Genomic DNA, 23,293 nt, shown 5'->3' on the forward strand with positions numbered 1-23,293 from the left:
TCGAGCAGGCTCATTCCAATTTCAACCAGTGCAGTTAACATGATCAATTGGAAGTCTGCATAATATTTCATTTGAGTGCAGGTTCTGTTGTTGAAAATAAAAAGTGTGATAGCCACTATCATTAGCACATTTGATCTCATCACTGTTCCTCTTAGATCCTTGCAATGATTGGGTCTTTTTATTATGACTTCTAAGACACTTATTTATCTAGCTGCAGCTTCATTCTTCATCTCTCATCACTGTTTCCCTGGCTTACCTTGTACACCCTGCATTCTAGTTCTATTTAAATTGCTTGTTATTCCCTAAGAGGAAAATATTACATCTCCATGCCTTCGCACATGGAACTGCCATCATTCTTGCCATATTAGGTGGAACTCTGTTCCCTTGGAACCTTGGTCATAGCTCCCTAAAAGCACTTACTTTCATTGTTTCGTAACTGTGGCCTCCCTTGAGAGCAGAGACCATCTTATTTATCTTTGTATCCGTACTACTTGGTGTTTGTTAAGTATTCAAATGCCTGTTGAATAATTGCATTTAGAATTTGAGAAGTAGTAGAATTACGTTAATGCACACTCATGTGAATAAAACATCCCAGATCTTGCCAGTACAAAGTATTTAGCGTGACATAGTGTCACATACTTATGCTTTATAAAAAGGCTCCCACTTACACATATGAAGTATAATAAAGGCAAAATATATATTCCATAGCAAGATTAGATTAGATTAGTTGTGCTATTGGCTTAAATGAAGTGATATATTGGATTCAGTCATCTGATCTTAAAAGTTAGTTGTGAAGGGCAATCAGGCAGGCATGCAGAGTGGTTAGGGACGATTGATCAGGCAGGCGAGGGGTTAGGAGCCAGCGGTCCCGGATTGTGAGAGGGATGTCTGGTGATCGGGCCTAAACCAGCAGTTGGACATCCCCCGAGGGGTCCGGATTGTGAGAGGTGCAGGCTGGGCTGAGGGACACACACACACACACACACACACACGCATGAATTTCGTGCACTGGGCCTCTAGTTTTAATAATTCTGTACAGTCTTGATTGCCAATAAATGTTTTTCTTCATATGTTATTAAAGCTAATAAACTCAAAAAGCCCTTCAAATATCAAAGTATGGATTGTAGTGATACCTACCCATAGAGGTTAAAGCAGGCGTCCTCAAACTGGCCCGCGGGCCACATGCGGGTATTTTTGCCATTTTGTTTTTTTACTTCAAAATAAGATATGTGCAGTGTGCATAGGAATTTGTTCATAGTTTTTTTTTAAACTATAGTCCGGCCCTCCAACCGTCTGAGGGACAGTGAACTGGCCCCCTGTTTAAAAAGTTTGAGGACCCCTGGGTTAAAGAATGGATCCTGAAGCAGACCTGCCTGAATTCATATCCCTTTCCCACCTGCTCCTAGCTGTGTGATCCTGTGCAAGTTACTTAACCATTCTGTGCCTCTTTTTTCTGACCTGTAAAATGAGGATGTTGATCTTACTATTTTAAATGGCTGTGATGAAGGGTATACATGAGTTAATGTATGTTGAGCACTTAAGTATGCCCAACACACAGAAAACACTCAGTATATGTTATCTATAATTAGTTTCTAGTGGCTTCTTAAATAAATGTTTATTGTGCATCATTTCCATCTTTTAAAAAAGAATTGCTTTAATACACGAGTATCTAATTTAAAAGACATTTAACATTTTTAGTTAGTTACTGTATTTTCAAACTGGCAACTATTTTATCTCTTTACTGACTCATTCTCCCACCTCCCAGTGGAATGTGGACTGTTTTTGTCAGAGGGGTTGACATGGGAGATTTGAAACTATGTTCTCCTGATCCTGCCGCAGAGCATTGTGTTCCCATGACCTGCGCAATTCTTGGTAGTGCCCACAAGAGAGGAGAGATAAATAACAGGCTAGGCATCCAGTGACAAGTTCAACAAGCCTTAACCTGTACCAAATACGTCCTAAACTTGCATGCTCCCTCGCAGAGGATAGGTGTTCAGCTTTTTTGTTTTTTACATTTCCCTTTACTTCTTTGGCTTGGAAGAATAGATGTTTAAAAATCTGAATGTATGTTCATTCCAAAAAGGCACATACAAATTTACTTTTAAAGTCAATGAACCTGTTTTTTAAGTTCATACCTTATCTATGTACCTACAGTGAGGGCAGTAAGTAGAGTGTTAGTAATTTATGTCAGTACAGTGAAATCCTGTTAAATATGTTCATTTAGGATGCAGAGAAAAATTTAAGGGAAGAAGAAATTTGTATCCTAAGATATTTTGCAAAGAGTAGCTATAATAAGAAATGAAACATACATAATATTCAGTGTGGCTTTATGGCCTGGTTTGGCTTTCTTGTGTGTAACAGTCCTATATAATAAAAGCCTAATATGCAAATTGACCGAATGGTGGAAGGAACGGCAGAACGACCAGTCGCTATTATGCTCACTGACCAATGGGGGGCAGACGCTCAACGCAGGAGCTGCCCCCAGCCTTCAGAGGGAGGCAACCAGTGGCAGGGGGCAGGGCTGGCCAAGGCGGGTGCCAGTGGGGGGCCCCCGATCGCCCCTCCAGTCACCCCACAGATCGGCCCTGATCGCCTGCCAGGCCTAGGGACCCTACCCATGCACAAATTTCGTGCACCGGGCCTCTAGTTAAAATATAATGAGAAATTAGTGTATAACTTTAAACAATATTTTATTAAAGGAAGAAAATTATAAAGAACAATTTTGAGTTTACTGTACTAATTGAGTGGTTTTAACATGAGGAGCTGGGATATAAAGATAACTCGGGTGTTATCTTTATACACTACTTATCACCTGCTGGGGAGACCAGAGTGTGCAGAGAATGTGTGGGGAAATGGAAGCTGGAGGTGAGGGGAAAGAGCTGGATTTTGAATAGAGTAAGGAAACAATAAGACATTCGCAAGGGGTCATTTTTAAATGCAGTGGCATGTGTGTAATAGTCTCCCATGGGAAAACTGAATACTTATTCAAGTTGATCGATACACTAGAAATTGTTGTCTTGTAATTACAACACTAGTTTAGTATTAGCAAATTTTTGCTTGATTGTCATTGTAGGAACTTGTAAATATTTTTTTGCACCTCCTTGGAAATTACAGGAGCTAGGTCATACCAGGAAAAACAACTTGTAGAATACAGTTTTGACTAAGCCTATTTCCTCTGTGCAAACCCAGACACTGGCTATATATTTAATGTTATCTAGCTGGAAATTTCATTTCCCTTCACCAGCATGCCTTTTGGTGCCTGTTAAGCCAAACAACTCCTTGTTTTACTTTTTACTTCAGTTCTTGTTTCTTGTTGTTGTTATTAGTATTAATATTATTTAATCAGAAAAGAAAAATACCATTTGGACATTTTCAAATGCCTCAAAAAAATGCTCAGTTACATAAAGGAGTAAGTTAGATTTGTTCCACCCACATCCATCTCTATCATGTTGTCATCCACCCTTCTTGTTTTAGAATGTTTCCAGTTAGAAATAACTTCTCTTTTTTTAAAAAAAAAATATATTTTATTGATTTTTACAGAGAGGAAGGGAGAGGGATAGAAAGTTAGAAACATCAATGAGAGAGAAACATCAATCAGCTGCCTCCTGCACACCCCCCACTGGGGATGTGCCTGCAACCAAGGTACATGCCCTTGACCGGAATAGAACCCGGGACCCTTGATCAAGTCCGAAGGCCGACGCTCTATCCACTGAGCCAAACCGGTTAGGGCGAAATAACTTCTCTTTTAGCTAGAGCTGTTTCCCTAACTTTCACTTCCTGGTCCTTGGCAATCTAGGTTTATGCCTGTGAAAGTTAGTCTTCTTACAAACAGTAACTTTTAGAGTATCTGAGAATGACTGTTAAATCCTACTTAAGTCTTTTTGATGTGCCTAGGGGGGAAAGCCCTAATTCTCAAGCCATATGCACATGACATGGTATTCAAACCTTTCTCCATCCACATCGCTAAACTCGTGACAAAGTCTGTCTGTCACTGTACCTCTTAAAGCATGGTGGCCAGAGCTGAACCGACTGCTTCCGATCTGGCTGGACAATCCTGAAGACAATGAAGCCGTTAACTGGATACTGTGCTGCTATTAATGCAGCCTGAAATTTGCATTAACATTTTTTGGCAGCCACATTACCCTTTGATCATATTGAGCTTATGGTCAACTAAAACCTTGTTGTTTTTTTTCCTGTGAACTGCTTTAAATCTAATCTTTCTTATTCTTGCCAGTTAATGCTTTAAAAGTAAATGCCAGATATTATGTATTGCATTATATAAAAGTTGAAATGAATTTATCTTTATCAAATTTCATCCCATTGGACTATCTATCTGAAGATAAGAGCTAAAGCACAGTTTTCATGGGGCTTTCACAAATATTTTTATTTAATCTTTGCAACAACTATCCAACAGTCAGAAGAGAAAAATTACTTTCCACTAAGTCAGGAATTGGCAGACATAACACTTCATCCCAGGCTTGTGATTCCAGATCCCATGCTCATCTCATTACTGCTCACTGTGTAAGCATTCAGCTTGTCCTTTGCTGTGTGGCCAGCACCCTGTGGCTGGTACATCCAGTGAACAAGACAGATTACAGTCCCTGCCCTTCAGTGTTTATGGCCTGGCATATAAATAGTTACCTCCAGGCACTGCGCACGTTCTATTGGGAAGGCTCTGGTAAATTGTAGTATTGTTCAAATGTTTGTTGCCTCTCTCGACCAGGGTCCTTTCTGCAGGAGGACTATAGTTCCCACTCCGTTGACACCAGGTTTGGACACTTGGTTTTCCTTGACCAGTGAAAATGTTAGAGGAAGTGACATGTCGGACATTTGAGCAGATGTTTTAAACTCTTAACTCATGGTTCTGCTGGTGGTCTTGTCTTTCTCTCATAGAACCAGCATGCTTTGGCGAGAGCTGGTCCCAGGACGACAGAGTCTTCAGACTGGGTCCCTGGATGTCGGAGCCTCGCTGAAGCTGATTCACAGTAGACATTTTATGTAAGTGAGAAACCAGTGCTTGTGTTGTAGGCACCATGATATTAGAGCCATTCGTTACCATGGAGTTATGTAGCCCTGGCAGAGTGTATTCTGACAATATTGCAGGTGCTCTAGGAAGATCAATAAGACTTGTGTTCAAGGAGCTTGCAGTCCAGTTATTGGTAGTTGGGAAAGAATCGAGTATATATATGAAAAGGTCTTTGAATTTGAGGATCTTTCCTGACCTTCACCTTACCCCTAGGCTGAATTCGTTGATATGTTTTAAATCCTGGGTCTGTGGTCCAGCTACTTACTGTCACAACTTATCTCCAGAATTCGATAAGCATGTTTTGTATGTCCTTTTGTGAAGCAAATGTTTGCAAATGTTTAAGAGAATGGTCTTCTACAGTATAGCCATCAGAAACTTTCTTCATAAATCTCTTAATCAGCACTTACTAGGTAACTTAAGAATCTGTCTAGTTTAATTATTTTGCCAACATATCCTAGGTTCCATGTGAATTTTATTTGTGGGCATTCAAATTTCTCATTGCCATAGCTGTGCCATACCCCTCACTCACTCTGCAGGGGGTTTTAGAGACAAACCACAAGGGAGGATTCTGCAAGAAATTCCCTTACCTGAGAAGCTGAGGAGTACATGGCCAAGGTTCAGGGGAACTCTTGAAACCTGTGAAATGATTACATGTAAATCTTTATGTAAATACACATTGATCTGGGCCATAACTTTTATCAAATTACCAAAGGGAATCATGAGTCTCCTGGAAGGGTATAGCCCTGCTGTAAACTGAAACTAGAATACACGGGAGAGCACACATGTTTAGGGGCAGGTGGGCCAGAAAGTTCTAGAGTTTTACATGTATTCTACATCATTCTCATGGCCCTTCTCTCATTCCCTAGAAGTTACCAAATTTGCAGATGCATTTAATGTCTTAGGATGTGATTTTTCTTGATCTATAAATATGAATTAAAAGCAATTCCTTCTTTTTGCTATCTCTTTCCTATCTCAAGCTTCAGTTTCTTTTTATCCCGTTAATCCTTATTTACGCTTCCCAGATTAAAGATTATTCTTCTTGTTTAAAAAAAGGTGACTCAAGATAGGAGTGAAATAGTTTTAGGTTATCTTTGGCAATTGATCCTAAGTAAGGAAGCTGGCCTTTATTTATTTCTGCTGAAAGGCATTTTTAAGTCTTGACATTTTTCCTTAACACTTCTGACAAGAATATATATTTTTTTAACCCTCACCTGAGGATATCTTTTCCACTGCTTTTTAGAGAGAGTGGAAGCTGGGGGCTGGGGGAGAATTATTGATGTGAGAGAGACACATCTATTGGTTGCCTCCTGCATGCATCCTGGGGAATGAATCTGCAACCTAGGTATGTGCCCTTGACTGGGAATTAAAACCATGATCCTTTGGTGCACAGACTGACACTCTAACCATGAGCACACTGGCAGGGCTCAACTTTTTTAAAACAACTGTATTGAGATGTAATTATTATACTTAAACTGCATATACTGAAAATGTACAATATTATAAGCTTTGACATATGTTTTTACACATAAAACCATCACCATAGTCCAGATATTGAATGTGTCTGTGACCCCAAAAGTCTTCTCATCTCTTGGTAATGCCCTGCCTCCCTTTATTCCCCAGGCAACCACTGTTTTCTTTACATTAGCTGGCATGTCCTGGATACATTAAACAGTCATTTTAGCCTAGCTTCTTTTCATCCAGGATGATTATTTTGAGATTTAGCCATCTTGTAGTGTGTGTCAATCATTTCTTTTTATTGCTAAGTGGTTTTCCATTTTGCAGACATTCTTTCACCTCTTGATAGACATTGGGTTGTTTCTAGTGTTTGGTGTTTAGAAATAAAGCTGCTGTTGCCCAGCTAGTGTGACTCAGTGGTTGAGCATTGACCCAGGAACCAAGAGGTCACCAGTTTGATTCCTAGTCAGGGCACATGCCCAGGTTGCAAGTTCAGTCCCCATTAGGGGGCGTGCAGAAGGCAGCTGATTGATGATATTTCTCTCTCATGGATGTTTCTAATTCTCTCTCCCTTCCTCTCTCTTTAAAAATCAATAAAAAAATATTTTTAGCCCTAGCCGGTTTGGCTCAGTGAATAGAGCATCGGCCTGCAGACTGAAGGGTCCCAGATTCGATTCTGATCAAGGGCACATGCCCAGGTTGCAGGCTCGATCCCCAGTAGGGGGCGTGCAGGAGGCAGCCAATCAATGATTCTCTCTGATCATTGATGTTTCTATCTTTCTCACCCTCTCCCTTCCTCTCTGAAATTAATAAAAATATTTTTAAAAGTATATTTTTAGAAAGAAAGCTGCTGTGAACATCCATGTACCAATATATGCCTTTGTATGGACATATGCCCTCATTTCTCTTGGGTAAATTCCTAGGAGTGGAATGGTTGAATCATATGGTAGTGTGTGTGTGTGTGTGTGTGTGTGTGTGTATGTGAGAGAGAGAGAGATTGATTTATTTTAAGAAATTGACTCACATGATTGGAGGAGCTGGCAAGTCCAAAATCCATACAGGACTGGCCAGCAGGCTAGAACCTCAGACAAGAGAGTTGATGTTGCAGTCCTGAGTCTAAAATCTATAGAGTAGGTCAGCAGGCTGGAAACTCAGGTAGGATTTCTGTTCCTGTCGTGACACAATTCCTTCTTCCCGGAGAAACCTCAGTTTTTGTTCTGATTGGATGTGGCCCACCCACATTACGGAGGGAAATCTTTACTTACTGTCAGCTGACTGTGAATGTTAATTAAATTACATCTACACAACACTTCCACAGCAACATCTGGACTGGTGTTTGACCAAATATCTGGGCGCAAAGCCTCGCCAAATTGATGCTTAAAATGAAACTATCACGATGCCTAAACATTCTTAAGTCCAGTTTCTGGTTGTTGCTACTTCACTAGTTTTTGTTTTTAATTGTAGCCTTCTTTTCACTGGTCTTAAACAGATGAATGGCAGTCTTTTCATTCTGGGTTAGCATCACCTTCCATCTTTTTAGGCATATCCTTTAAAATGTGAATTATTTCAGACACTTCCTAATGTCATTACTTAACCTCTTTTCTTGTTTATTGGAACCAGCTGACAGAATTGGCAGTTTCATTTTAGAATCTGTCATACCTCATTTGAGTCATCTTTTTATTTTTTCTCATCATAGGGTTATAACAGTTCTTAAGTATTTTAGAAGTTAAAAATGTAGGTGGATTTAGAGTCTAGAAACTAGGTAATTAGCAGAGTGGAGGTGCTGATACTCAAAAAGGAAACTGAAAGTTTGGGAGTAAAGCCCTAGCCAAGTGGTTCGGGTGGAGCGTCATCCCATACACCGAAACGTTGTTTGTTCCATCTCTGGTCGAGGTGAGAATGGGAAGCAACGATTGATGTATCTCACATCTCTCCCTCTCTAAAATCAATGAACATATCCTCAGGTGAGGGAAAAAAATAGGAAGTTTGGGTATAAAGATGCAAGTTCATATTTTCGGCATCACCTTTATGTCATTCTCTTTCTTTGATCAGGTCATTAACCTTTTTGAGCCTCTGTTCTTAATGTATAAGATGAAGCCATCACAAAGTTAAGTGAGAAAGATAAGCAAGGTTCCTGCTCTCATAAAGCTTCTGTCCCTGTCCCAGTGGGTAGACAGGAGAGGCAAACAGTAAGAAAAGGAACAAACTACATCATTTCAGTCACGATAAGAGCTGTGAAGAACATTAGAGAAGGAGATGTGATTAGTATTATCGCCAGCTCTGTGCGCTCCACAGCACCCGCCTGCCCCAACAAAGCTCTTCCCTGGGTAGGCAGGGAAGACCTCTTTGAGGAGGTGACCTTTGAGGGGACCCCAGAAGGATATGAAGGAACCAGGCAAGTGCAGATCTGTGTGACAGGTTGGCGGAGAGAAGCCTGGAGATTTGGAGGATGGGCGGGAAGTCAAGGGCCAGCTCGTGCAGTGTCTCACGGGCACCGTGAGGACTGGGTGCCCGTCTGAGTGCCGAGGGGAGCGATCGCAGCGTTTCAGGAGGGGACATGGCACGATCGTTAGATGGAAATGTTGCCGTGGGCCTTTGGAAATATGAACCTAGCTCTGAGACATCATCAACCTACATACTTGAGTATAGTATAACTTGGCTTTCTAGTTGCCCAAGTTATATTAGAGCAAACTATTTATTTTCCCAGGTATATAAACCCTAGCCATACTGATCAAGCCCAGTCTGGGTTGTGTAAAGCAAATACTACTTTATTTTAGCTTTTACATTTTATTAAAACTTGTTATGCACTTAAATGTATTTTCAAAAATAATGTTTTGTGGATTGTTTTTTGTATGTGGCAGTTGACTAGCATAGTAGTAAAGAACACAACTTTGGTTTCAGATTTATTGACCACATAGAAGCACTCAGCAAGCATTGACATGTCTTTATTACTAGAATACAGTGCCATCATACAGTCATGGAGCTATTGAGATGAAAGGACTTTAAGAATTATTTAGCCTTAACTTCTTCCTTTTATAGAAGAAACAACTTAGATCCAAAGAGGTTAAATGGCTCACATTATATAAACACTAGAGGCCCGATGCACGAAAATTCATGCAAGAGTAGGCCTTCCTTCCCCTGGCTGCTGGCCAGCACCCAGGACCTGGGTGGCTTCCCTCCGGCCCTGGCTTTGTCCGGAAGGACGTCCAGTCTAATTAGCATATTACCCTTTTATAATTATAGATAAAAGAATAAAATAAGCCTCCTAGTCATAGGATGAAAGGTTCTTGAGACAGAATATGGAACCAAGGAAAAGACAGTGACATCAGTTTGCTTACTGTGTGCTGCCTTCTTTGTTGCTCGTTCATATTACACCTATGGTATTTTACACTTACCCTTAACTAAGGCTGTTGGGATGGATTAGATCAGGGGTCCTCAAACTTTTTAAACAGGGGTCCAGTTCACTGTCCCTCAGACCGTTGGAGGGCCGGACTATAGTTTAAAAAAAACTATGAACAAATTCCTATGCACACTGCACATATCTTATTTTGAAGTAAAAAAACAAAACGGCAAAAACACCCGCATGTGGCCCGCGGGCCGTAGTTTGAGGACGCCTGGATTAGACACTCCTCCCTTAGTGTGGAAACAGAAGCCAACAAACAGTTGCCACATAAGTTAAGTGCCCTGATAAAGGCAAGCTCAGTGTGGTGTGGAAGGACGTGATGGGTGTGTCTGTGAGGTGCTCCAGGTTCAGGGTCTGTTTACTTTCAGAGTCCGAGGTGCTTGGCCCCTTATTTTGGTGAAATGTACATGATACTGCCTCAGCTCTTGGCCTTCCCTGTGCTATTTTGTGCCACCTTCCCCCACAGCCCCCTCCCGCCATAGCCCTGGACCAAATGTCGGTGAATTTGAAGTCCCTGCATTGGGCTGTGTCTGACCAGTAAAACGTGTCCTGGCAGCCCTCTCTGTTCCTGCCACCTGGGAGCCCTGAGGCCTCAGTGTGGACCCATGGCCAATGATAAGGCACCTTGATGTCAGATTGGCTTGTTTTAAATAGAATTACATTTAGAGACGAAGAATAGTTGATGCACATTTTATTCATTCTTAATTTTTGAAAAATTCTTAAAATAGGAATGATTTTTTTCTTTATTTTGGCTCATTTGCCGTGTGTATTTTTGAGAGTGATCATTCCTAAGAAAACTAGTACATGAAGTTCACTATTGATGTGCTAACACTTTCTGAATCTTAAAATAAGGAACCAAAATACATTCAGAGTACAAGTAGGTAAAGTAGCACTGCTATAATTATGGAGAAAGTGGTTTCTTTCTAAGCCTTCTTCTTTTAAGAGCTTATAATTTTCTTTATAACCTAAACATTATCCCTTGAATAGGTATGTTTTATTCTTGCTCTTGATTCTGTGTTATAAAGTTTGGTTAAAAAAACAAAGATATTAACTTTGTGTCTTCCACACAAAGAATGTTCATATTTGCATTTTTTTGGTAAGACTCAATTCCATACCCCTGAGCCTGCCTTAGTTTGAAACTAATATCTTTTTCTACAAGGAGTATCTTTGACAATGTGTATATGTCTAAAATCAAAACCCACAAGTATGGCATACATTGTCTAGGAAATTGGATGATCAGTTCCTGGTAACTGTACTATATTTGCACAGAGTATGAGATGGCAGCTTGTTTTGGCAGCTAATGTGGTGAGTGATCGGGCATTCTCCATCTCTTGGGTCACATGAGGATAAAATGATCCATCTCCCAGGCCTGATGAGGAAGGAACTAGAATTTGAGAAGTATTTTTCATAAAGGGTGAATAAGCTGTCCGTAATGAGTGATTTTAGCGTGCATAGAAAACACTGTCAGCTGTACTAAATATAACACTGTCATCTCTGGGAAGGTCTCTGAATAATTACCCATCCTTCTCAGCTGACAGCGGAGGCATGTAGCACAGGTGAGAGCAGGTGTGGGAGAGCCGGGCAGCGGGGCTCAGAGCCCAGTCCACCAGCCACTCTGTGGCTCTGGGCAGGCTGCTTTCTGTCTTGTGCCCTTCATTACAAAAAGAGGATAATAACGAGTCCCCACCTCACAGGGTTGTCGTGAGGATTAGATGAGTTAACAGACGTGACACACTTAGAACACTGTCTCAGACATGGTAAGCACTAGATGCATGTTACTTGTTCCTATTATTGATGTGTACGTTTAATACATTTTAAGTGGCTGGTTTTACTGGTGAAGTTTTCATAGAGAATTTGGCGTTTGAACTGGGCCTTGAAGGATAAGCAAGGTTTATAAATATGAAACTAAAAATAGGAAAATCTATGTGAACACAGTTGCAAAGAGGAGGTAAAGAATCTTCTTCCCTCCCTCTCCCCCCCACCATTTATCACGTACTGTCTGTGCCTAACACCAGCTCAGCATTTGACAGGCATTACAGTATCTTCCTCAGTCCTCACAAGAATCCTACAAGATGAGCATTTACATTCTCATGTCACAGAGGAGGCACAGAAAAGTCAAGTCACTGTCCCAAAGTCACAAAGTTAAATGTTGGCGCCTAGTTCTGTCTACTGTAAAGCTCAGGTTCCTGCTTATGATCCAGTACTGCCCTCAGAAATGTTGACTATCAGAAAATGATTCCAAACGGCATTTCAAAGGGTGACTGTCATGGTTGGTGTTCTAAACATTAATTGAATTATGCTATTAAGAATGCATGCAGTCACTTGGTCGCAGTGAGAGACTCTGGACACTGATGCTGGTCGTTTGAGAAGGTCGAAGAGAAAAGTGCTTGTCAGTGCCTGTTGAATGTGTCCTTGTCATTCTAGCTGGATGGACGTACTTGTTGTTTCTGGATTGAAAATGACAGTTTTGGTTGTCAGGTGTTTATTATTTTTTAGTAGAAATTGCACACTTTCCCCAGTGGCCTCCTGGCTGGCTGACTGGGACTTCCGTGCTTTTCACACTTGCATTGACTAGAATTGACTGCTGTTCGAGCCTCTTTTCCGTTCCCTACATCAGAGGAGTGTCCACCTCTGCTTCCCAGTCGTCAGCATTTAGGTGGCACGTTTGTGAGGTTTGATTGGAATATAATTAGGATGTTCCTAATTCTGTTGCCGTTTATTCCTTCCATCTTCCAGCTACTTTGTCGCACTTTTTTTTAAAACTTTAAGGGCATGTTATTGGAACTGTGCTAAAAGCCTAAATGGATCAGTGGTTATAAGAACTTCATGTGCATCAGAATCACCTGGAAGGCTTGTTAGACACTGCTGAGTCTTGTCCCCTAATTCCTGACCCGGAAGTCGGGGGGCGAGCCTGAGAATTGCTCTCTGAGTTTCCTGGGTGGTGCTGATGCTGCTGGTTCGGGACCACACTTTGAGAACCACTGGCTTAGATCACGCCATGTGTCCTGGGAGTCTGTGATGATGCTTTATTCTGATTTGTGCAGAAAGGGAACTGCTTCTGCCTCACAAGCCTAAGCCTTTACTACCCGAGAGGGTGTTTGTGTGTCTTACCATGCAGCACAGGAGAGGTGACAGAAATAGGGAAATGGTTACAAAAGGTCTAATCCAAGCCCTAACCAGTTTGCTCAGTGGACAGAGCCTCAGCCTGAGGACTGAAAGATCCCAGGTTCGATTCCGGTCAAGGGCATGCACCTTGGTTGCGGGCACATCCCCAGTCGGAGGTGTGCAGGAGGCAGCTGATCGATGTTTCTACCTCTCTATCCCCCTCCCTTCCTCTCTGTAAAAAATCAGTAAAATATATATATATTTTTTAAAAAGGTCTAATTCAAGAGTCATTTATATGTACATTTTGATAAGTTTCTTAGGCAAACTTTTCTTTGATAATCAATTTGAGTCTCTCATAGTCAGAGCATCTGAAATGAATAATTGCTTCCAGAGATCAACTATTTATTATTATAACAGTAAAGATTTAAGCTGCCTGCAGTGGGGATAGCAGTCCCACCTTGCCTGCTTCTCAGAGGGTCACTGAGATCCATCTGAAAGGGTGGGCTGCTCCGCAGGCTAAGATGTGGTGGTGACTGGGATGCACTTGACTCCTCCTCGGTGCTTTCACCTCCATCATCTCATTGATGGTTTTCAGGGATATTCCCTGTGACTTTTGTCACAGCCTCACAGACTTCAGTTTGCCAGGCTTATTTGTCCTCAGAGGTAGTCACCAGGTACGCGGTTCCTGGGTAGTGGCTCATCGGCCTGAATAGCGTAGCTTGGTCAGACCACGTCGTCTCTAGTGTGTACCTTCTCCCTCATTCATAAAGTAGATCAGCACCTCCCCTACTGCTGGTCGAAGGTGAGAAACCGTATGAAAACACGTGACGCCTGTTTACAGACGGCAGTTAGTAATAGTAAGGAGGCCTCAGACAACAGGAAGCATGCTCTTTGCATCAGTCCTAAGCATTTTGCCACCTTATACTTTTTTTCCCAAATGAATTGAGTTTACTGATTCAGATATTTTGTTTCCCTTTTGTGTCTCTGTTGTTTTTTTACATAGAGTGTATAGAGAATGGTAAGTTTTATTGAATGGGTTGGAAACATGAATGGAATGTCTTTTAGGGTATCTGTTGTTGTTTTTTCTTTTAATGTGGGCTGTTTTCTGCTCCATTACCTGTTTCCCACTGATTTGTGAATTATTGCCTTCAGCCAAGTTTTTCCCTCTGTCACCACCATGCTACTACTCCCTGCTACTACTCCTTGAGCCAACCCTTCCAGCTACCCTGCCTGTTTCAGAGTTCAGGGTCAAAATTGTGGCACCCCGTTTCTGAGAGGTTGCCTAGGCACCACTGAATTTCAGCAAAATTAGTAGCTTTCTTTAGTGGCTGCAAAATCTAGGCCAATTGAGAATTACCTGATTTTGAGGTGTTTTTTTTTTCCAACATCTTATATTATTACAAAATATTTCTTGTTAACTATTTTCTTATGTGTTCTAGTAAAATTTCCTAAACTCAATAAAACTTCCTTATAGTAGTACTATTAGGGGATAATGTCTTCATTTTAGGTTGTCTATTGAAAGAGGTGTATTTAAGTATGTAAGTTGTTTGTAACATTGTACTTAAGAGATGTGAAGTATGGCAGAATCAGGCAAAATGCGGTGTGGCATCTGTTATGTATGGATCCTCATAAACTGCCTGGACAGGTGGAGTTGACGAACATTCTAGTTTCTGTACAGTAGCACTGTTCCAGCCAGCAGTTCAAGAATAATTCATTTCTGTCTGGATAGAAGATTACATGTATGTAATGTACAGTTTGCCTGTCTTTATAAGAATTTGTAAACAGAAAAAGTGCTAACACTAGTAGTAAGAAGGGTAACTCAATATGCAGTATGCTTGTGACAGAAATAAATCACTAAGCATGCCCAAAATGGTCAATCTTTAGCCTCAGCTACAACCTCATTAGATTTCACCTGTATTTGATTATGAATAAAAGAACAAAATTAAAGAACATTTATGAACTATAGTTTACATATTATACTTGAAGATTATGTCTAGAATATGTTTATAATTATAGAAGGTATTTTATAATTGATTTTCTTGTAACATAATTATTCACTCTGTACATGTAATTTTCAGCTACCTGAAAGAATACACTGTGTACAAATGTACAGCATTTGACAGAGTTCCCAAACAACCCTGAAGAAAAGATTCTATATATTATGTATGTGAGTAAATATCATAACTGAGGTAAAAATTTCTGTCTTCTGATCAACCTTTAAAAAATTAAACTGAGAACAGAGAGGGAAATTGAAGGAGAAAGTTGTAATTACTGGTTCATTGCAACTTAATATGCAGCATCCTAATTAGTTAAGCATCATGTACTGTCCTAGGCATGAAATAGCTTTTTTTTTTTTCTTTCTAATTTAAACCTGGAAATTTTCCATTGTAGAACAGTTTGACTAGTCTTCGCTGTAAATAGCCACTGGACTTTTAAAGTATTAGTCTTCAGAAACAATGAAGGTCATCTTGTGTCCATAGAGACCACATGCACTTTCCTCATTACTTCCAGCATTATTTCTATAATGGGTAGAGTTATTTACGACATTTAAACACAAAAAGAATTTTTAAAAGAACCTTTAAATATCATCACAGGGTAAATAGCAGTGACTGAAATCCCTTACTCCGTGGTTTCTTAAAAAAAATTGATATTAGAAAATTAGTACCCTTTCAAAATTGTGTCTGATGGTGTTTTTGGTAGTTATCCTGTAGGTGTGTGTGTGTATGAGAATGAGATATGCATGCTTGTGTGTGTATGTATATATGTTCATTTCTTGGAAATCACTGTGATTTAACTGTTTTATAATTTTTTTTAAGAAACAGTAATTTTACATGTTTTAGGTTAAAGTACATCTTGGTTTCAGTGGAATGCAGGTTTACTGTATTTAGTCTAGTCTTTCTGTCTTTCAGGAACCTGGTGTGGGAAACAAAATGGTTTCAGTGTATCACTTTATAAACAAAGCCAAGGTCATGAGTTTAGTCATCTTATCTACTTTGCTTTGTTTATTTCCATGCACTGTACATCACTAACCTAACTCCGCGGGGAGAAAACATTAGGCTGCTCCTCAGCGTAGACCCACTGCCCGTGCACCGCTCTACTAGCAAGCTGAGCTGGGAGGCTTTTGTTCATGAAACAAGCCACTTTTAATAACAGGAGGGCAGCAGGCACAAAGTGAGGCCTTGGGGGCAGATGTATGGTCACTAATCATTAGGGTTGTCATTCTAGTGTGTTTTATTATTTTGAATCTCTAGATTTAGGGAGAAAAGAGCTAATTTTTGCATATAATAAATAGAAAAAAATGTATCTTCATGTGGGATAATTGGGTAATACTTTAATGCTGCATACTTGCCAAGATAAATGCATAATGCATATTATCTTTCTTAATTAAATTATTTAGGGAAAATTACGACTGATGAATCACTTACTGTCTTGACAATTAATATCATTGACTTACCATTTTTATTCCAAGATGTCACAGAAGCCATTCAGCACTGAAGAACCTGAAAATCACTAGGTGAAGATGGTGACTGGCAGCGTTTGCTTCTCTTCCTTCTGTGAGTTTGTTGTTCAGAAAGTCTGTGGTTGTAAACATCCCCGACTGGAAGCTGTAAGACAGAACTAAGCTTTCAGTCAGATGTTTGCTACTACCAGCTTTTCGTAGACATCGTTTTGGTACAATTATGCCAAGAAGTGGAATTGGGGAGGCTATGAAATGTATGGGAGCCACTAGAGAGACCTTTAGATCCCTCATTGACTGCTCTGGGCGAGTGCATGTGTTCTGAGAAGTCAGTGTTGGGCGCTGTCCTGACAATGGGATATCCTGTTGCAGATGCCAGCTGAGGTTCCCAGACTTCACATCCTGCTGCTGGGCCTCAGAGAATTCCCCCGCCACACACTATGGGTTATTTCTGGTTTTGCCCTATCAGTGGACTTTTAATTCTCTATTTCTTTTTCTAATAGGCTGCAGTTTAACCTCTGACAGTTCCGGACACTGCTTCCTCCTTCAGAAATTCTGTGGGAGTTCTGGAGAATAAATTTACCATCACCATCCAGCAGCATACAGCCTAGAAGTTTCAGTTTTCTCTGTAGGGAAGAGATGTGTGTGTAGACTTTGTCTCCCTCCTCTCACCCCCCCTACACACACACAAACACACACACACCCTGCCAGCTTCTTGTTCTGCTCACCCTGAATGATGTCATAGCTCCTAATCAGAACTCTTCTCCAGAAAATTATAAGACTTCAAAGCACTGAGCCTGTTTACAATATTTACCATTGGTTATATTTTACTTAGTCTATTGAGTATATTTTCCTAAGTAATTTCAGGGTGTAGCTTGCCTTTTCCTCAGTAGAGTATGAGTGCCTCTGGGCAGGTGTGCTGTCTCTCTCTTTTATTTTAACCTTTTGCACTCGGATGTCGAGTGTGACTCGACACGGTTAGCATCGGTAGCAGCTCGTATGTCGAATTGTATTGAATGTATCAATAATTTGAAATATAAAAAAATCCAAATAAATAAGTTTGTATGAAAAGAAACTCCAGTTTTTTGTTCTACTGCCGCACTTTGTAAAATCTGGGGTATTTAAAAAATTAAATCCCGAGTAGAATAAAGGAATCGAGAAAAAAGCAAGTGAGTGCAAAGGGTTAATCGTTATTGTTAAAGTGTATTACAGCTGTTCCCCCCCCCCCCCGCCCCCCCGCCATTGCCCTCTCCACCCAGTTCCTGCCCTGCCCCAGGCCTTCACCACCCTATGTCCATAGGTAATGCATATAAGATCTTTGGTTAATCTCTTTCCACCCCCACACCTCCCTTTCCTCTGACATTCATCATCCTGTTCCATGTTTCCATGCCTCTTTATTCATCAGTCTTGTTGTAGTTGAGCCTTGATTAGTGTCACTGGGAGGAATTGGCCCCCAGGCCAATTGGCTTTGAGGGCCAGCTGTGTCTACAATGGAAGAGCTGCTATGCAGGAGACACCCCTATAGAGCAGGACTTGCTTCAGTGGGGTTTTGGTGCTCACTGAGTGTGTCACTTATGGATGTGTAGAGTTATAAGCTGGTATGGTCTGAAGCTGTCCACCGGGTCACTGGCTATGGGGCCTCTCAGGAGGTGCAAACTTAGCCACTACCTGGGGCCACCCAGCAGGAGCTACAGAGAGATCTGCAGACTGCTGCTATTTGTATTGAGGTAGGAAGTGCCCAGGTGAGGCCCAGCTATGAGGCAAGGCAGGCTGGTGCTAGTGCTTGGGCCTTTTATTGATAGGTTTGGGGCACACTGACTTCAACTGCTACTTGTTTAAGAGATTTTAGCAAAGTCTGAAGCCTGAGTCGGAGCAGGCCATTCATATGGAAAAGCAGCTGCAAACAGTTTGGGTGGGGCTGCAAATTAGATGGGGCGGGGTTATGGCTCAGTCAGCTCTGCAATGGGGAGGTCCCAGTATAGGAACAATGACCCCTGTGAGCATCCCTGTCTTGGAGAAAACCAACTGCCCTGAGTTCCTGCCCTGATGCCAGTCAGTCCAGTTCCTCCCTGTATGTCCCTGGGTTCCCCCAAAGCCACTGCCCAGTGCTGGAGCTCAGAGGAATCGGGACCATAAGTTCATGTGTGGGCCCTTTAAGAGGAACACCTGGGGCTCCAACAGCCTCCATGTCACTCAGCCACAATTCCCACTTGTTTTTCCAGCCCGTAGTTATGGGGACTTATCTTCCTAGCTCTGAAACTCTGGGGCGGGGGGCTGGGTTGTGGCTGGGACCTCCTGCTTCTCATGGGAGGCCTTGGAAATATCCCTCCTGATTAAATAAATGCCACTCGTGGGTGTTGGACCAGCCTGTACCGCGCCTTCACCCCTCCTACCAGTCTCAATGCGTTTTCTTCCTTTCTTCTCTAGTTGTAGGACATCCATTTAGCCAGATTTTAGGTGGTTCTGAATGATAGTTCTGTATTTTAGCTGTAATTTTGAGGTGGTGGTGGGAGGCAGCAAGTGCTGGCATTTACCTATGCCACCATCTTGGTTCTCTCTACTGTCTTTGTGTTTCTCCACAGAGCTGGCAAACAGGGCTTTTATCATAGATGACATTCAGTGTGGATGAGTGGATAGTGTATCATTTTATAACAGCTTTTTTCCTGAGTTTAAAAAATGTTTTATTTCTATTTCTCTTTCAGACACTAGGAAACATTTTTGTTCTAATTTTTTGCCTCATTAAAGCATTGGTATTTTTATAATTTATTACTAAGTTACTAAACATCATTCTGTTTTAGGTTCAGTGCATAATTAAACCAAAAGGTAGTTCTTGCTAATCTAATTTTACACGCATCTCTTCCTTGATTAGATTACAAGCTTTTTTGAGGGCATGGGCATAAGTAGAGCACCTTGCATGTAGAGGACTCTGATAACAACTTAATTGTATTATAGGAGTGTCTACTGTTTCCTTGTGTTCTTTATCCAAGCAAGCAAATGGCAGTTTGGGTCATAATGCAGCTACTCTAAATGCCTGTGCTACAGCGTTGTTTTTTAAATGCTCCTTTGTTAGAGTGGTAGTTTACAATACTTTGTTAGAGCGGGTGGAAAGAGGGTAGTTAGTTGCTTCAGACACAGGTAGCTTTGCAACTTGTAAGTATAATCTTCATGCCTGCTGATTAGCATGCACCAAGCATCCCTTCCTGCTGAACTCTTAATAAAGCAGATTTACTGTATATTCGGTGACTGGGCACACTGGCAGCCTTAGGTTCCAAAAAGCGAATGGATGGAGCCATTTCTGAAAGCCCAAGAAATGGTCCCTGGCAGAGGTAGAAAGAATTCTCTGGTTATAGGATTGATTTGTTAGATCAAGTGACATTGTTTATTTCCAATGAAAAAGTTACATAGCTGTGAAATTCAGCAAGATGGAAAGAAACTGCCTAGTTTAATAATTTGCATAGCTGAATTTGAAAGGTAGCCCAAATCTAAGCTAAAAATGGGGTAGGTATTCTGCATAAAGCTGTTATGCTCTGCCAGATAGGCAGTTATCCCTGGATGCTGCGGAATTACTGGAACGTGCGTTATGTAACATTTGTTCTGTGTTATTCTGCCCTAATGAGGTGGACTGGAGGCCATGTTGGCTTTGATTCTGGGTGCCCTTGCTCCACTGCTGGAGCGCAGCCTTGCAGTCACTTGCAAATGACTTCTGTGTGCATTAATTTTGAAGCTTCACAGACTTCGCATTGGCTTGCTAATTTAGCAATTGATTATTTCAAATAAATGCCTTAAAGTGTTAGATCACAGTATTTGCCAGTGAGCCTGCAGCAGCTGGTTTCCCCACCCTTTGTGTTAGTGTTTGAGAAGTGTACAGGTCATGAAAAGCTCCAAGTTTTACTGTCTACGGAGATTTGTTAAACCTAATATTAAAAGCAAATTATTTTTAGTTACTGAACATCATTCTGAAGATGACAGGTTTTTCTTCTTAATATTTGCTTTGAGATAACTTAGGGATTACTTTTTTAAAGAAAACAACTACAAAAGTGTGTCTTCAAGTTCATTTCCAATTAGATATGCTTGTGTACAGATATTCGTGGTTAAAATTACATTGTTCTATGGGTCCTCATTGGTCTCAGGACAATGAGCCTTAAATCCCAGCATGCCTTTCTTGTGGCATGTAGCACATTCTGACTCCCATTCACTCCTCTGGTTAAAACTTCATTCACTGAATGAATGTGCCTTTATTTGCTGTGCATATTCAAGGGAAAAAAGTTTGAATATCAGTGTGAGCTTAATTACTTTTTAAAAAATTGTGCTGTTTCAGATGTCTCTGCCAGTTTCCCCAGCGTGGTTAATTATAGGTGGACATATGATACGTGCTTTGACATTGCCTTTTATAAAAACCTGTAGTATGTTCTAAACCTCCCAATAATTGAATGTTTGTTGCTATCTTTGCTTTGGCTTTCAGCGTAGTTGGGGAAAACAGGCCACTGATTTTCAAATATTAAAATGTGCCCAAGTTACTTGGAGGGCTTATTCATTAAAACACAGATTGCTGGGCCCTGCAGGCGTTTGTTTCTGTTTCCCCCGTAGGTCTGGGCAGGCTTGCCACTGCGTTTCTTCCCCTTAAGTTCCCACGAGCTGCAGATGCTGCTCCGGATCCATGTCTAAAACCAGGGAGCTCATCTTTCCATTTGTCCCTGTTCGGTACTATGTCCTATTAGTGACTGAAGAAAAATACAGAAAACCCCCAACTTGAAATATGTAGTACTCCAGAAGTTTGATTTTAAAAAGGTTTGTTGGAAGCCTGAGACCCACTTTTCTGCCAGATAAAGTATCACTTTAATGGTCTAGTGCACAAAAAACCTATTTGAATATATTTGCAAAGAAAAGAAGAAGAAAACAAATACATTATTGCAATAGGAGTAGTTGAAACAGAAAAACTGTGTACTCCTGGAGGGAAAAGTAAAGGGTGTGTGTGTGTGTGTGTGTGTGTATTTAAATCGTGAGAGCTGATGCCTCAGGAAAAGCAGACAGAGGGGTGAGAAGCCAGGTAGAGACCTAGGAGGTTCCCTGGGTCCAGGATGCCTGTGAAATTCCAGATATATTTAGAGTTTTTCTGGCAGTGGTTTTAATGTTTAATTTTACTTCCAGATGTGAGGATTTTCTTCTTGATGAGACCACTTTTAATGTTTTAAATCCGAGGAAAGCAGAGAGGAGGGGAGTTTCTGTTAGGACCCTTGGGGCCATTGGAGATGGAAAGAGATCAGGGAGGATGGTGAGGGTGTTCCTCAGGTGGAATGGTCTGAATTCTGAGTGTGGTGGAGGAGATGGGGAGAGGCAGCGGTGGGGTGGGGGAGGGGATGAGGAAAAGAAAGGCCACAGCTAAGCTTGGAGCTCTGCAGAGATGTTTTATTAACTTTGTCTTTTATCCCAAACAAGAATCTTCTTAATGCGGAAGAATGGGTGATTGATGCCCTTGTCATCAAATGGGTTCCTATAAATGCAAGTTCAGTGGTTCTAAACAGAGGGATAAAGGAAGATGAAAGGCTATGAAATCTGCCACAATTAGCTCTGGAACATTTACAGAATGTCTGCATATATTGCCATAAATTACTGCAGTGAAAGAATGTCACTTCTGCCTTTTCCTTGGATTCCCAACTTTGTCTCAAAATAGCTTTCAACTTGACTTGTGCCTCATTTCTGTGAATCACAGTAACTGTTCTTTTTTCAACAGATTCTATAAAGTTATCTTTTTAAAATATAATAATAATTCATGTGTACTTTAATATAAATTTGAGTCTTGGTTAAAGACCAATGTAAACATAGTAAAGGGTTTTGTAAGTCCTGCTTTAGACCAAGTTCAGTTCATGTAAACATCCTACACTCAGCTGTAATACATGGATTGGCTGGGAGGTGGATGTTTACTTCAGCTGTCTTGGAATGTCAGCCATTAACACCGACCGATGCAGGACTTGGCAAGAAGAGTATACAGGGGCGTGGTTTTTAATGTAATTATTGTACATTTAAGCTACTGTCCTATCTTTCATTTGTGTTTTACTATCTCTGACATGACACAAGACTCTGCATATTCAAACAAAAGATTGTCCTTATTTGGTGGTTGGGTCGTAGTTGTAGGCATCTCTCTGTGCTTTAGCAAGTGTGGGCTTTGACATCATACATCTGTAGCCGTCTGGGCTCTGTCCCTGAATTTGCTAAGTGATTTGGAGGAGGAAAAGAAACTTGTTTTCACACCTCGGTGCTTTTCTCATTTGCTAAATAGGTACAGCATCTACTTCGCCAGATTGTGGTAGGATTGACCTATAGGATGGAGGTAAAGTGGCTCATTAGTCAGTGCCATCACATTACGTGCTCAATAAAAGCCAGTTGTTATTAATGCTAACTACAGTGTTCAATAAGTCACTGCTGGCACATTTCAAGCAGACAACTTGGTTTTATTTTAGCAATAAAGATGATGTCAACTTTGTGATTTAATGGAAATGGTTTGCACTTCGGATACCACCATAATTTAGTGATAAAGAGTTTTGAAGCCCAGCTTGAACTCATATTCTGGTTCTGCCATTTATTAGGTACCAGTATGTTACTTTGGGGAATTTATTAAACTCCCTGTGCCTCAGTTTCCCCAATCTGCTGAAATGGTATAACATTACTGACCTAATAGGATTGTTATGAAATTAAATGAGTTAATACCAGTAGTATCCTAATATATAAAAACCCTGGGTCCGTCGCATCCACAACAACCGGAGGCTCGACCTAAAGCCCCGGCTAAGCGCGCAGCAGGCTCTGGTGGGTGGGGACTTGTGGCAGCAGAGACAGGGACGGGGGAGGGGGG

The 23,293-nt window shown here is 41.0% G+C and overlaps 1 protein-coding gene and 1 long non-coding RNA gene across 3 annotated transcripts in view; both read left to right on the forward strand.

Moving 5' to 3' along the window:
* Positions 1 to 22,293, forward strand: part of LOC307114259 — a 28,274-nt gene extending 5,981 nt beyond the window's left edge. Inside the window, exons 2-3 of the long non-coding RNA XR_013814964.1 lie at positions 4,894 to 16,543; positions 16,950 to 22,293. This is a non-coding gene — a long non-coding RNA (uncharacterized lncRNA). The remainder of the gene's footprint in view (positions 1 to 4,893; positions 16,544 to 16,949) is intronic.
* Positions 1 to 23,293, forward strand: part of ZFAT (zinc finger and AT-hook domain containing) — a 119,072-nt gene that overhangs the window by 6,383 nt on the left and 89,396 nt on the right. The window lies entirely within an intron of this gene.

The sequence above is a fragment of the Cnephaeus nilssonii genome, assembly GCF_951640355.1.
Source record: "Cnephaeus nilssonii genome assembly, chromosome: 18".
In the NCBI taxonomy this organism is placed as follows: Eukaryota; Metazoa; Chordata; class Mammalia; order Chiroptera; family Vespertilionidae; genus Cnephaeus; species Cnephaeus nilssonii.